This window comes from Oenanthe melanoleuca, chromosome 7 (genome assembly GCF_029582105.1).
Source record: "Oenanthe melanoleuca isolate GR-GAL-2019-014 chromosome 7, OMel1.0, whole genome shotgun sequence".
Taxonomy (NCBI): Eukaryota; Metazoa; Chordata; class Aves; order Passeriformes; family Muscicapidae; genus Oenanthe; species Oenanthe melanoleuca.
Genome location: NC_079341.1, coordinates 19,981,231 through 19,996,798, shown reverse-complemented (window position 1 = coordinate 19,996,798; position 15,568 = coordinate 19,981,231). Strand labels below are relative to the sequence as shown.

At 40.7% G+C, this 15,568-nt stretch overlaps 1 protein-coding gene across 1 annotated transcript in view; it reads right to left on the bottom strand.

The window, feature by feature from the left end:
- FIGN (fidgetin, microtubule severing factor) overlaps positions 1–10,872 on the bottom strand; it is a 99,732-nt gene extending 88,860 nt beyond the window's left edge. Inside the window, exon 1 of the mRNA XM_056496699.1 lies at positions 10,614–10,872. The gene's annotated coding sequence lies outside the window, so the exon portion shown is untranslated. The remainder of the gene's footprint in view (positions 1–10,613) is intronic.
- Between the last annotated feature and the right edge of the window lie 4,696 nt (positions 10,873–15,568).

Below are 15,568 nucleotides of genomic sequence, written 5' to 3'. Positions count from 1 at the left end.
AGGGGGAGGGGGAAGGGAGAAGGATCAGGAGGAGGGAGAAGATAACAAGGAAGATTTTGCAATTAGAACAGCATAATCTACTCTGCATTTTGCTCCTTGAAATACCTACACAGTAAAAAACAGTTAAAAGTTTCTTCTGAGCAAAATCACAATTGAATCATTCCTATACCTTTATTAATGCATGTATTTTAGTCCTGGTGAAATTTACATGTGTTTTTACAACAACCAGGAAAAATCAAAAGCTCTGTTTCTTCTATTGTCCAACATTAATACCTCAAGAGGGAGATTGGACAATTAAGAAGTACAAATAAAGATAATGCCTACCATTTTCTGGGGAAATTCCTTATAGCACCTAGCTTCTAAAATTTGTTGCACACCTGCATATGCAAAGTCAACAGAAATTGCAGGGACTGTGCTTCTGATAACCAAGCACCCAAAAGTGGAAAGCTGAATTACACTTTCTGAGATGCAATACTATTCGTGATGTTATCTCAGCCACTCAGACCCTTCAAGCTCAAACTGCAGCTGTTGTACTGCTTTGAAACAGAGAGGAACAGTCACTTTAGCCAAAAACGACTTGCCTGTCATGAATGAAAATAGTGAATTCTACAATTTCTAAGCAGATGACATCCTGGGGAAGCGGGGGTGGGGTGGTGTTTGCTAATTACTCAATAACTAAACATCTTTCCTTAATTAGTGCTGAAAATCATTACTCCAAATAAATACTAGTGTCAATTTGTTATTCTGTACCGTATGGATAACATAACGCATTATAAATGAATATTTCTAACTAGTGAAAACTTTAAAATTGTCATGCATTAAGGCACTGTTTTTTCACAGCCTCTATAAGCACATGATGAGATATATATTATCTACAGCTCATAGTGAGATACATTTTAACTACATCTAACTTTAAAACACAAAGGCTTCTGATATTTTCTGAGCCATGTGTTTCAGCAAATATGTTCTCTGCATATTAAGGTGTGCCTTTGATATGGCTGCCACACTGACAAATGCTAGGAACCAAATAATGACAAGTGCCTCATACCCCTCATTATGTAGGGTTTACTGACATCAATCTGAATAACACTGCTTGATGGGATGATCATGGTTACCCCTCATCGTTCATATTACCACTAAAGTTTTTTAAACTGAAAGTGGAAAAATAAATCACTGTTGTAATATAAAGAATGCCTACACAGGACAGGACTATGAAATACAATGAATGAAAGTCAAAGAATAAAATGAAAATCAATTATTAAGAAAGGTTAATTGCAGCATGAACAGTTTCGAAAATATACTTATTACAGCTTTTATTAAAGGCAAAGAGCAAGAAGTAAAAAATTATCAGAAATTCTATGAACACATGAAAAATTATTATCTTTAAAATTAAATATCTGCTTATTTATAGTATGCTCAATACAGCACCACTATAGTTATGAAGTTAATATAAAGCCTTCTGGTATAAAGATCTAACGTCAGTAAACACAAAACCACTTAATTTTGTATATCAAGCATTCATTTAGTTGAAGAGCTAATAAATTTATAGTCTTCTTCCATATTAAAAACAACTGAATGCTGATGGTTTAAATTTGATGACATTTAAACCCAGCAGTTTTCTGACTGAATGGAGATAACCAGTTCAAAAATTATCACAGGTGACTTAAAGTCTATATTTTTATACAAAACAACACAGACTATTTTAATTTTAATTTCTTTGCTTAAATAATGCAGGTGACCTATCAATTGAGCTTAAAGATCTTCAGCAAACTTCATATGTATATCAAATAAAACAATTTTATATAGTGCAAAACAAATTAATAAAAACATTGTCCAAACTGAGCTTTCACACAGCCACACTGCACTCTTATTTTAGAGCTGCAAAGGGAAACAGAATTGTATCCACATACTAAGACTATATTTCTACAATACTGTATATAGTCATGTGGTCCACAATGCCAACAACAAGGGACTGAAAATAGGATCAATTCTTTTCTTTCTCAGAAACAATCTTGTAAGCATCTGAGTTCCCAAAGACATAAAAGAATAGTTACTTTTCTGAGATCTTTTGATATTGCTCTTCATGGTGGAGCTATCCACAAGTGATGGGAAAGATCTCTTTTGAAAGTAAATGGTGCTCCTTCAAATGTGTTCAGAAACATCTTTGCTGTTCCTTTCTCTGTTTCTCAAGTTTAACTTGAAAAGGATGCTTGATTTTTTAAAATTTGGTTTAGGTATCACAATGGGATACCTAGTATCAGACAGTGCTTGCAAACCTTATTCTTCCAGCATAGAACCTAGCTGTTTCTTTCTCTGTGTCAACACAGGAGGCTGAAGTAATCAGATAGGTCTAAAGAACACAGAGGATGTTAACCTGTACTTTCTCAGAATCTGTGATGAGTAGGTTCATACTTTGAACATGACCACACTGAGCCATAAGGCATATAAATAGCTACTTTAACCTAAAAGCAGAGCTAGCACAGCAGTTTGTACAGTAGGGCTATCAGTTCATAATATTTTAAATGTCAATATTGATACTATTGTCATGGATTAATAATTTCTGCCTATAATTTTATCATTCCTATCTACCCTCTGCTGTCGTTCAGTGATATAAAATAATTGCTGGCTCTTCCCCTCACCATATCTGTAGAAGGCAAGCACACAAAATCAGTTGTACTGTCTAGGAATAATTTTGCAACACTACAGTTTTCAGTTTTATTAAGTGATAATTCAAGCTCACTGTATAAATGCTTTATTAAAGACTTGTTTGTATGCTAGAATGGAGGCGACAAAAAGGAAAAAACATCTCAGATGAAAAGAAGGATGTTATTTCTGATATATTAAAAGGCAAAGAGCTGTTATTCTAAATCAGGTAAAAAAAAAAAAAAAAACCCAAAACAACTTGACTGAAAACACGAAGATACGTTCCTGCCACAAACCCCTGCGACCCACCAGGTTCAGCCCTCTCTCCCGTTTCCTCTCAATACTCATTTTCAAATTCCCTTCAGATTAGCAGGAGTTATGCAAACATGCCTTAATGTGTCTCTTAGGCATTTTATCACACTGAAGAAGAGAAACAAAAAGTTTAATTGTGACCTGTATCAGAAAATCATTCATTCAGATCCTGCTTCATTAGATGTAAGACCGCTATCTTAGTTCATGAAGTTCGACCACAGTATGCTCTCACTGCTAAAGTATTAATGCAAATAAGAGACTTATTACTCAAACCAATTTATCATCACCAATCTGTAACCGGCTTGACACATGCACACATTCTAAAATATCACACAAAATAAACTGTGGCATACGTCTTCATGCATTGAGCAATTCATCTACAGAAGGTGAGCCACATGCTTTAACAAAGAGTAGAGGACAGATTAGAAGTAGAATAACCGAAGGGTTAAAAACAGACAACAAAAAGTCCAGGCAATACATGATTTCAAGGAATCTGGAACAAAAACATACTTACATCACCAAAGTTGTTATCATATCACAATAATCTCAGCATTTTGTTCACATACCTTTCAGGGTATTTGAAATTTAACTAACAACATGCTAGCAGTAACTACACTATAAAAGAAGTGAGAAAAGAGTTTCTCAGTTACACTTAAATAATATGACTGGTAATTGCTATTTCAGTATTGCATGGCATATCAGACTATACACTTAATAGACTATTATGGAAAAAAAAAATTAAAAATTAGCCAGTGGCATGACAGTCATCTATAGCTGCATTATTTTTAATTATAGCCAAGACACATGAAACTTTTTCCCCTCTACAGAAAAATGGTTTAAAGAACAAAGTTTTAGTCCATTATTCAAATAATGTATGGCTGTTCTTTCTATTGTACAAATACAATAGCTTTTGTGGTAAGGAGTGTTGCTTATATGATTAAAGAGATAGTTGAGTGTTATGATATGTTTGACAGGTACCGTTCCCGGCACTATCGGAACAGACACACAATACTGTTATTACCGTTCTGTGTGTGCCGATACCTCATAGCAACAGAGCTCGGCAAAACGAAAGCAGAAACTCCACATTTTCATCACTGCAGACATTTCTGTATGCCCTTAATCAGTGGTGCCTTTTGCAGATAACACTTTTTCGTATCCTTCCCGTTCCTAAACCTTCCTGTCAAAGCCCTATCTTTCCCTCAGTTTCTCAAGATTTTGGTAACCAAGACTGACCAACTATTTCTCTTTCCATTTTCCCTCACTTGTCACACAGTGGGGCCAACCCCAACACATATTTAGAAGCAATAGTAGTGAAGTCCACTTGTGCTTAGTAGATTGCTCCAAATACAAATTATCTTCTAAGAAGCATTAGTATATATATGCATTCTCTTTAACATGCCAGTCAAAGGGATGGCAGGAACAACTATTAAAGGACTGAAAGATTTCGGTTCCTTTGACCTCCATTACACCTCCAGCATAGTTTCCTGTGCTCCTTGAAGGATAAGACTGTATTTGTCGAACCTACAGTAACATCTGGCAAGTGGCTGTCTCTGGTTTTCTCTATTAGCTACCATCCTTTAAAGGAATACAGTTTCATCAGCTTCATTAAGGGAGATGTATATGTTGTTTTGATTGAGAGATTTACTTTCCTTTTTTTTTTTAAGAAAAAATAAAAATTGAATGATCTTAAGGAATTTTCTTTATACTCGCATTTCTCGCACACTCTATAAAAATATCATTGACATAGGGTGAAAAGGTCGCATACCTCACCGAAATGGAGCCAAGTACTCCCGTAAGGTTTTTCACCTGGAAAATATCCCTTCAACTAATTCTATGTATTGGATTTTTTTAATTATTGTTTTAGCAACCAAAAAAAAAAAAAAACCAAAAAAAACCTATGGGCCTTTTCCTATCCGAGAGTTCCCTGAAGTCATCTTTCCCATAAGGAAGATAAGTTTTCACTTAGAGGATAGCATCTCCAGCAGCAAGATTTTAATACTCTGCAACAATATCAGGGGTACGCAATCCTGAATTTACGGCTCTTCAAATTGCTTTTATAGCTATACTATTCATTTTGGATCAGATGCTTATCTAAAATTCCATACATCCATAATATCTAATTTAAAACACCTTCCAACAAGTCAAAGAACAGAACTAAAGGAAAAAAAAAAAAAAAAAGACAAGCCACCACAACCATAACAAACAACAAACAAACAAAAAAGCCACAGTGGTCCAGATTCTGGGAACTGTAAATTATTGTATCTTTTTAAAGTTAAATAATTTTTACACCAGTTAAGGATTGTGCCCCATGGGCACAATGCCACTTCAAACTTCATTTTTTTCACCTCCATAGTACTGCTTCTCATCTGCTCTGTTAGTAATACATGATAATTTCTAATTAGCTTATTCCAAATTCTTTTTACAGTTATTTTTATGTCTTATCAATAACTGAGAAGGAAAAAAAAAGTGCTGATTTATCAATTAATCAAGCTTTATGGACATAAAATATTCCTCAATACTTCAGAAATGTCTGCAGAACAATTTCCTCCAATCATAAGATCAATGAATCAATGTAAAACCCCAGTAATTAAATTTATCAACTCGGTATCAATACATCCAGCACTTTATGAAAGTATTGTGTGAAGTTTTTTCTGTTAACAGATATATCGATTGAGGGCAACGAGCCAAATATTTCTATTATTAGATCTGGGGATGCAAGATCAAAACTCAGTCTGCCATAAACAACATACAAGTGTTTTATATAGACAGATCTCATGCTGATTCTGTACCATTAAACCCACTCCTAACAAGCAGATAAGCCTATTAATTGATGATTAAGACTACAGAAAGATCAGTCATTATATTCAATGCTTCTTGTATGCATTCATTGAATAAACTTATTGACAGGAACCATGCAGAATAATTCTCCTCTAAGAATTATATTTTAAAAAGAAACAGAGCAGCTAAACAACAGCAGATTCCAAACCTTGTTCATGCAGCATAAAATAGCCTTATTAAATTTTGAAACTAAAGCTTTGTAGTTTGAAAGAGATTCTCTCTCCACCGTATATTGCAGTTATTAATAGAGAGGTGAAAAATAAAGCCCAAAGATAACACATCTAATAAGAGCCATAATAAAAAAAAACCCAAGGAAACAAAAACACCATCCAAGTGTTTTACAGTTCAATTTTTAAAGGGCTAGTATACAAACTATTCTGGAATATCTTTTTAGTTGCCATTCCTTACTATATACGCATAAGCAAGTACAGCACAAAAGTTCATCAAGTGCCATTTTTCAATTATAAGAAAAAAAAGTAGTAGGGCTTTTTATATCAAGAAAATAAACCACAAAAAATGTTTGGCTCTGTTTAACTATAAAAACGTTTAAAGAACAGCTAATGACATAAGACTAGTCATTTTTTCCCATGAACTGTATAATGAAAATATAAATAATAACACTCTTCATATTTCTAAAATGCTGCTACGATAAGCAAACATCCCCGTACTTTCACAATGTTGCAATAAATAAAAACAATTTGATCTCGTAGTGAAGGTATCTTATTATGACAGGAGGAAATAAAAACAGAACCTCCAAACCCACCAGATTCATGTAGGAGTCACATCCTGTTACAAACATCAAACAACAATGAGCCTTTATTACCATGCTATGATTCCTTCATTTCAAACATGATTAATTAGCAACTATAACACTCACCAAAACTCCCACCACGCTGCTGTTTGCTGCCTATTTTCAAGTGGGTCTATATCAAATATTCATAAGCAGTGTTAGTCTCATTTACGACACTGAAGAAAAGAAGTCAAAGCATCCTGCTTTAAGGAAAATTTCACTCATACCCTAGCCAAAAAAAAAAAAAAAAAAAAAAGCACAGAAAAGAAAACAGAAACCCTACAACAACCAAACACCATAACTCTGTTCCTTCAAAAGGATCCCTTTATAATCCAAACACAAACTTTATGCAAAATGAAAAACTTTTTTAGTGAAGCTGCTGAACAATTTAGATGGTTGAATACAAAGGAAGATAAAAGATCAGTTTTAGACATTGTTTTGGTCTTTTTTTTTTTTTTTTTTTTTACTTGAAACCTAGCTTTACATTCAATTTTAAATACACTGCTCCTGTTGAGAATGAAAGCATGGTTCATGTGCTAAAAATGGATAGAAAAAAAGAATTAGATGGGGAAGACTCACTTAGCAGTACCCTTAAGATGTTTTAAGCTATGCAAACAGATACTCTCAAATGTACCTTACTTGCAATAAGCATTACTTTGGCAGTAAAAGAAACTTTGCTTCACAGGGATGAGAGGTGGAAACCGAGATTACAAATAGAAGAAGAAACAAGACTGAGAGGAAAAAAAATTGCCTTCTCAAGCAGAACTCTATAAATATCATCAGAGAGACAACAAAAAAAGGTTCCATTTGGAAGCAACAGATGTATTCCTAAGCAAGAAAATATCCCCGACGAAATAATGCAGAGAAAGAGAGTCATACAGACAGGATCTTTAGAAGAATGAAAAGAAATTGCCTGTGTGGCAAAGCTAAAGTTTCCATGTGAAAATAGAAATTAGGTAGAAGATCCGATACCTCCTTAGTTTACCAGCTCTTATATCAGAGATACTTAATTTTGTCACACCCAGAGCAGAGCAATTTTTAAGTGTAAATCAGTTCTACTCTCTCCAGCTTTCTCAATTTTATAAATTTGGGACCAAAAACATCAAAGCAGCTTCCACTTCGGACCTAACTTTTAGAGGATCAATGTGACAAGTCACTGCTTGATAGATGTTTCTCTTGATAAACGACTTGTTCAAAAGAGACATTGTAGCTTTCATTTCCTGACCACAACACACTTTTAATTTGCAACAGCAGAGCTGCTCGAGTGTGACTAGTTCCCACTTTCCAGTCTTTCAGGACTGTGGCACTGTCAGGCCACATGCACAAGCAAAACAAAAACTCAGAAAGAGATGAATTTGCAGAAAGAATTTTAACAAAACTTTTCCTCAAACAGGAACCTGATAATATTTGATTTCTCCTAACAGTGGTCTCTTATATCTCCCCTCCCCATCACCCTCAATCCTTAACATTTAAGGGAAGCGAGGAAAGAGAGAAGTCATATTCGAAATATATACTTAAGCACCATAGAATATATATAGCTGCCTAATAGTATCATGTTTATTGTACATACATATATTACTGCTACTATAATTATTATTATTATCTGGGAATTGCATTTAACAGTCCAAACCATCCACACCATCCAATTTCAGCTCTCAGCATACTGTCCGATTCCCGATTTAAAATTTATAAATGTAATATCCTCCTCATCACAACCAGCAGTCCAATCTGCTCTGAATATATATTACAGCTTTAACATCACAGAGGGAAATCTCCCATCTGGCAATCACATTTGCTCCAACAGCTCTAGGAAAAAAAAAAAAAAAAAAAAAAAAAAAGAAAAAAAATGTTCCGCTCTCGCTTGCTTGCTCTTCTCCTTAAAACATTTCTCAGAGCAAATTATGTGCATCTAAAATAAACAGTTGCCTTATTGATCGTTCCAAAGTCAACAAGTTCTAAATGCAAAATGCAATCAGATCATTCCCATCATATAGCACCTGGGATATGTTTAGCAATACAGTCACCTACAACACCAAAATAGGAGTGTACATTGTGCAACTGCTCTCTCAATTTCTTTCTTGCATTCAGATATGTTATTACGAGATCATCAGCCACACACACCAGACCTCCCCCTTACCCCAAACACACACACACACACATGCACACTCTCTCTCTCCTAGGGTCTCTCTCCATCATTATTTGTTACTATCACACACAATTAAAAGTGAACATACCCCCTTTTTTGGTTGCACAAAACAGACTGATAGTCACTTTTGTTGATACTTCCTTAGCCTTAACTGCATACCTAGAGGTGTTTCTACTGCACCACAAGGAGCTCTATTGAAATTCCCCACGCTCCATTTTATCTGACTTTTTTGGAGGAGGGGGCAGCGTGGAGGGCTGGAGAGTGACCATTAAAATGAAGCCAGTTTCAGCACCTGATTATTTCATTCTGTTAAGCATTGAGAGCAGAGCAGTGTGAATTAGACACTTGTAAACTGACCATAAAATACTCCTTATAAAATCGTATTAAGCATTCGGCCACAACAGTAATTTTGTTTGTTTACATGCAAAACATTCGCCCACCCCACATCAGTGAGAATCTCTAGCAGATGATTACGCTGGAAGTAAGAGAGGGAAAAGCAGCTGGAGTTTAAATAACTACTGAAAAAATACTAGTTTGCAAAAGGAAAGATGCATTTTAGGCATGTATGTACGAGCACATAGATGTGTAGGTATATATATTCATTGCTACACGTTTTTGCCCTCTCCACTCCCCGAGTTTTACTAATTTACATACCATTGGAGTTCAGTGGTGTGTATAGTGCACTGCTGGTAACATGCAACTTCAGGTTTTACAACTGAGATCAATACAATGGACAAAACTAATGCCATAATCGAAGCAGAAACGACAAACAAATCATATCAAGAGAAAAGAAATGCTTATATATACACAAGAAAATATACTATTAAACATTAGGTATTTATTACAAAATATTTGCATGCAGAGTCCTTGGTGCGTTATCATGCCATTTAAATTTGTCTTTGCTATTTAGATGCAAAGGAAGTAGATCCCAAAACGGACATACCATAAACACTGGTGCTACTGATCATTTCTTGCTGGCAGCACAAAAAGCTGAATTGGATTTTTCACAAGCAGGAATTCCAAAGGTTGCTTTTCATTAAAGCCACTTTTCCTCTCAGCTATCAAATGTCACTGCCTTGAAACGTGGGCCCTTTCGTCAGGTATTCATTTAACCTACATGCATATAATTAAGTGGGAAAGCAACATCAACAAAAAGGGGATCTCAGATCACAAGAGAAGAAAGAAAGGGGGGAAAAAAAGCACATGACCAGGAATGCAAGTCCATGTCAATTTCACTCACTCCCATTGAAACTAACAAGAGCTCCAGGGAGGATAGTAATAGGATCAGTGGATTGTATATACCATTAAATTATACATCTTTCTCTCCCTCCTGAGCCAACAATACGCCCACCACGCTGTACCCCCTCCAAGATGATGTGCTTACATTTTACTGCAACAGCTCCTCTGACATATTCGTGCCTCCCCCCCCCCCCCCCAAGCCAAGACATAGCAATTTAAACCTAACTTTTGTTCTGCGAGATTCTTATTTGCACTTATTTGGTCAGAAGTTAGTTGCCTCCATGTCCAGACCCGCGTTACCTGCAGTTTATTATTTTCAAAGCAACTTAAAAATAAATCCAATTAAGAGGAAGAGGAGGACGTGAGGACGGAGCTTGCAATCGCGAACTCTTAATCTGCCTACTATTGTTGGCAATGATCAAGGAGGAAAAACCATGCACTGCGATTGTATATCTGTACTTTCCAGACTACGATCAGGCAAGCAGACCGGAGTGCTTAGTATTAGAAAACGAACGCAAATTAGGCAAAATATTTAGGGCACGAAAAGGCGATTAATACGCGGCTCTGTCGGAGATCTTTAAGATTAAATAAAATTTAAAACGATGGTAGGGAGACTGGAGGGGGGGGAGAAAAAGATCCTCTTACCTGGAGATTTGGTACAAGAACCCGATAGGTTAGAGTAGCATCGATCCGATGTGTTTGCTGATGAATGGGGGCTCGGGTTAAGTGAAGGTGCCTGTGATTTGAAATCATTCCAAGTTTTTGAAGGGAAGACTGACTGCAGCCTCTGCCATGTTGGAATTTCAAACCCAAAACAGCTGCTTTGCAAGGAGCCAGCATGCCAGCAGCTGGACGCCTGCGCAGAGCGCCGCCGAGCCAAATTCAAATCACTTTCACGCGAAGAGCCAAAGATCAGTTTTCAAAGGGGGAGCGGCGCGGGGGGCGGGGGCGCTCCGCGGTGCTGCGCGCCGGGGCCGCCGCTTCCCGCGGGGGCCGGCGGGGTGTCCGCGCCGCGGCTCCGCTCCCTCTCCCCGGGGCGGCGGGACGGGGACAGCGGGCAGCGGGCTCCCTCCGCGGCGGCGGAGGCGGCCGGGCTCCCCTCGGGCGCGGCGGCCCAGGGCCGGGGCCTAGCGGCGGCCCGCGCCCGCGGGGTAGGCGGGCGGGCTCCAGCGGCGGAGGTGCCCCCCGGTTGCGGCCACCTCCGCTCCGCCGCGGCCGCCCCGCGTCTCCCCGCCTGGGGCCGGAGGGGTGTCCCGGCTCGGCCGGCAGCGGCCAGCGCTGCTGCCCCGGCCGGCGGCTGCTGCGCCGCGTCCCTGGGCGGGCGGGCGGCGTCGGGGCTCGCGGGTCGCCAGCGCCTCCCGCCCGAGGAAAATGGCCGGGGTGGAAGTGCCGGCCCGGCCCGAGCGGCGGCGGCGGGGCCGCGCAGCCGTGCCCCGGCCCCGCGCTGCTCCCGGGGAGCCCCGGCCGCTGCCCGCCGGAGCCCGGCTGCTAGCAGCCGCGGAGAGGCATTCCCGGTAGCCGGCAATGGCTGAGGGGCGCCGGCAGCCACACCTCCCTCTCCCCGCACTTCCCAGCCCGGCTCGGCGGGGGATGGCAAGGAGCCAGCTCAGCTACCCCGGCCCACAGCTGCCGGGGACTCCCCTTGCATCAGAGGGATTCCCCGGGGGGGGATGCTAGACGGGCTTTACAGCCTCCTCATGCTGCCAGGCGGCACGGAGCGGGCCCTGCCTCTCGTGTTCGGGTCTCCCTGGCGCGGCCGAGCCCCGTGCGCCGGGGCAGCCCCGGCTCCCCGCTCAGCCCCGGCTCCCCGCTCAGCCCCGGCTCCCCGCTCAGCCCCGGCTCCCCGCTCAGCCCAGCGCCCCGCTCAGCCCCGGCTCCCCGCTCTGCCCAGCACCCCGCTCAGCCCCGGCTCCCCGCTCTGCCCAGCGCCCCGCTCAGCCCCGGCTCCCAGCTCAGCCCCGGCTCCCCGCTCTGCCCAGCGCCCTGCTGTCCCCGCTGTCCCCAGCGCCCTGCTGTCCCTGCTCCGTCCCCGCACATGTGTGCGCGCCCGCTGCCCGGTTACCGCAGCTGTGGACAGGGGAGTGAGAGCTTCCCGCGAGACTGATCCACGTTCCTGGGCTTGCACCTGATGGGACTATCAGAGCATTTTTACCTTCTAACGGGGAGGAAGCCACGCTGTCCGGATGCTGTTCCTGGGCTTTGGTTTGGAGTCTTGGAGCGGTTTCACTTCCTCTCTTCCTTGTCCTGCTGTGGAGTTAAGGATGGCTTCGGAGGGTTGTTTGTCCGTCCTGGATATAGAGGAGACTGATTAAATTTTCTCAGTAAAAATGGAAGATGTAAAGGCTGTTAAGGCTTTGAAGGAGGCAGGGGAGACCAGTCCCAGGGGATTAGCATCTGGAGGAGTGGGAATAGGCTCGTTTCCCGTCTGTTTCCCTTTGCTGTACTATAGTAGGCCTAAATAAAACTCTGAACTAGTTGCCAGCAGAAGCTGCTGTGAGCTGTCAGCCATTCTCTATCCTACCCAGGTAATGGAGAAGGAAAAAAAGGACAGGAAGGCCTGTCTGGTTGATGTTGTCCATGCAGTAATTTAGTTAATCCAAAATGATTTTTACCTGCTGCTGAAAATAGGCACCTTTCACACTTTTGGAAGGCCGTAGCCAGCCCATGTGACAAAGTTGTGCCTAAAAATTGAAATAAAAAGCCAGAGGAAAAGGGCTAGACAGACTTCTGCTGATTAAGAATATGGAAGGTGTTTCTGGCTCACTTGGACAGCTGGGGATAACTCTAGCACTGCTATATGACAAGAGCACTGCTGATGGAATAACAAAAGTATCCTGAAACAAGGAGACGGTTGGAGCACATACTGCTTTTGCTTCCCAGTATGTCCCAGGTAAAACAAAACATACACAGCAAAACACGGTTAAACTGAATTTTGGGATGTAGAGAGCTATTTTTAGAAGTTGCAACATAGCTATAGCAACAGAAGTCTACTGAAATAGCTTTAGACAGCTGTCCAGAGCAGCCAGCAGGCGAGACACCTGGCCACAGCACCCGCTGTGGTCCAGCCTGCACCGTGCTCTTCTGACACCTTTTCCCTGCCCTCAGCATGAGGTGGTTCTGAGCAACAAGCCCAGAGCCTGGCTGAGCCCATTGCCTGTGCACACAGCTGCTCATCGTCCCTTCTACAAGAGCTTACGGGTATTAAGCAGCCACCTTGGCAACTGCGCCAAATGCAGGTAACACATCAGTAGCCTCTGGTACTCCCGAATTTGACCCAACTGCACATTACATACAGAAGTCTCTGAAACTGAAATCTGCAACACTGAAATCTGCCTCTGCTGGTGTTGCCAGCACCATCACAAACCCAAGGTCAAGAGCTTGGTCTAAAAATTATATTCTTAAGCATTAAAAGGATTCTTTTGTCTTTACTACTTTATGCATCTGGATTATTTTCCCATTGTTTTTTCCACAATCATGGCACGATGCACTTTTTCTCTCAAGAGAAAGATTAGTTTCTTGCACAATTACAGAGCTCTGTGACTTGTATGTGTAGGAAAAGAACAACTGGTGATTACCATAAGGCATTAGTCGATAAACTTGGGTGCTTTTTAAACTTTTTTACTAATAAATAATGTATTTACCAATCTTTGTATCGCATTAACCTCAGTATTTTCATTTTATATATTTTTATTTTCTTCAGGCTTCTCCTGCTGTATTAAAATAGCATAAGTTGAAACAATAGGTGTGCAGCATATGTTTGTATGGGCTGACGTTCATCTCTGTGCAGAAGGTCAGCACAAAACTTACATTCTATATTAAGTTCTTATTTTGAGATGTGAATTAGGCTGAAGTGAAGGCCTTGTTGGGCTCATCTGTACGTGGATAAGTTCTACTCTTTGTTTAAAATGCACCAGTCCTGATCCTTCTGAATGGGAAATTCTCATAGACTTTGAAACTGGGAATGTTTCTTGGAGCCTATTTCAACATCTAGGTGAAACATTTACAATGAAATTCAAAACCACATAAAACTTGCCTGGTTTCAGATTTTGTTGCAAACTCTGAACTTGGACCAGATTCTTTGAAAGGTTCACAGACCTTTTCAGCAAATCTAGATTAATAACATTTAAACCAAGTGAATTGTGGAAACAAAACAAAAATCACATAAAACAAAGAATAAAACCATCTAACTGTGCTCCTCTGGGATGTTGATATGATTCATGTGAACTTTGTAATTTCTATTTGGCAGGTCTAGTAAAAATTTTTAAGAATTGTAATAAAAATGAGAGTGTTTAGTGAATTTGCACTAATTATATGGATTTTATTTGTAAATGAGAGCAAGTTTTCAAAATGGCAGACAATGTCCGAGTTCTTCTAATGCTGAAATTTGGCAGCACCTGCACCCTCCTTGTGTGCAGACAGTGCAGACCTCCAGGGCAGGGCCTCCTGGCTGTCCCCCTCCCTCTGTGCTGGGGAATGCCTCCAGTCTCCCACTGTCAGACCTCATGTGGGGCAACCACAGCTGGCATTGCCTACTAGGATGTGCTGCAACAATTGGCCTGCAAGTACGCTTTTTTGGAATTTTGGTCATTGGTGACTGTAGGTATTGTTTTATTCCTTTGTGAGGAGCACAATCTGTTTAAGAGCTCAGGCAACTCAAATCAGATGTTTTTACCACCTAGATTCCCACTGAGCAGCTGAGGTACCTCCATGTCCCACATGCTGGGACTTTTCCCGAATGTGTGTGCCAGGATAGCCCTTTCTGGGCCTCTGTTATATTCTCTCTCTGACTAGAGTGGTACAGAACTCCAGTCTCTGCAGCTAAAGGTTCACTTTCTACCTTTTCAGACCACAGTCTTGTGTCAGCATGAGTGCAATGGCTGCCTCAGCTAGCTGGAGCTCAGATTCCAAGAGGCAATGACACCTAAAGTACCCTGAAGTATTTATAAATATAGATCAAAATTAATCTCTATTTTGCATAACAACAACTAACATTTAGTTGAACTAATGCCATATAAAAGTCCCATAGCAAACAATGGGACAATGGTTAAACACAGAGGAGTGATACATTCCAAATATTGTTACACAGTACTACTAGATTCTTCCCAGGAGATGCAAGGGATGAAATCCCATCTAGCCATACTGCTGATCTGCACAGTCTCACTTCAAGCACATCTAAGCCTTAGGTCAGTGACTAAGCATAAAATCTTCCTGGACTCCTTAGCACACAGCCTGCTGGTTTAGGTTAGGTACTTGCCAGTACCTAATCTACCAGAATATCACTTGATCTCTCAAACTAAAAGAGAGTATGCTCAGATTAGGTATTAGGAAGAAATTTTTGCTGTGAAAAAACAGAAACTGGAATGGGTCACCCAGAACAGCTGTGGATGCATCATCCCCAGAGGTGTTCAAGGCCATGCTTAGTGAAGCTTTGAGTAACCAGTTCTAGTCGGAGGTGTCCCTGCCCATGGCAGGGGAATTGGAACTAGATAAACTTTTAGGTCCCTTTCAACCCCCACTCTATAATTCTTTGACCATAGGCCATATTTAGTGTAATTCCTGACTGTGTCAGAAAGAAAAAAATTATATAGAGAACATCTGTC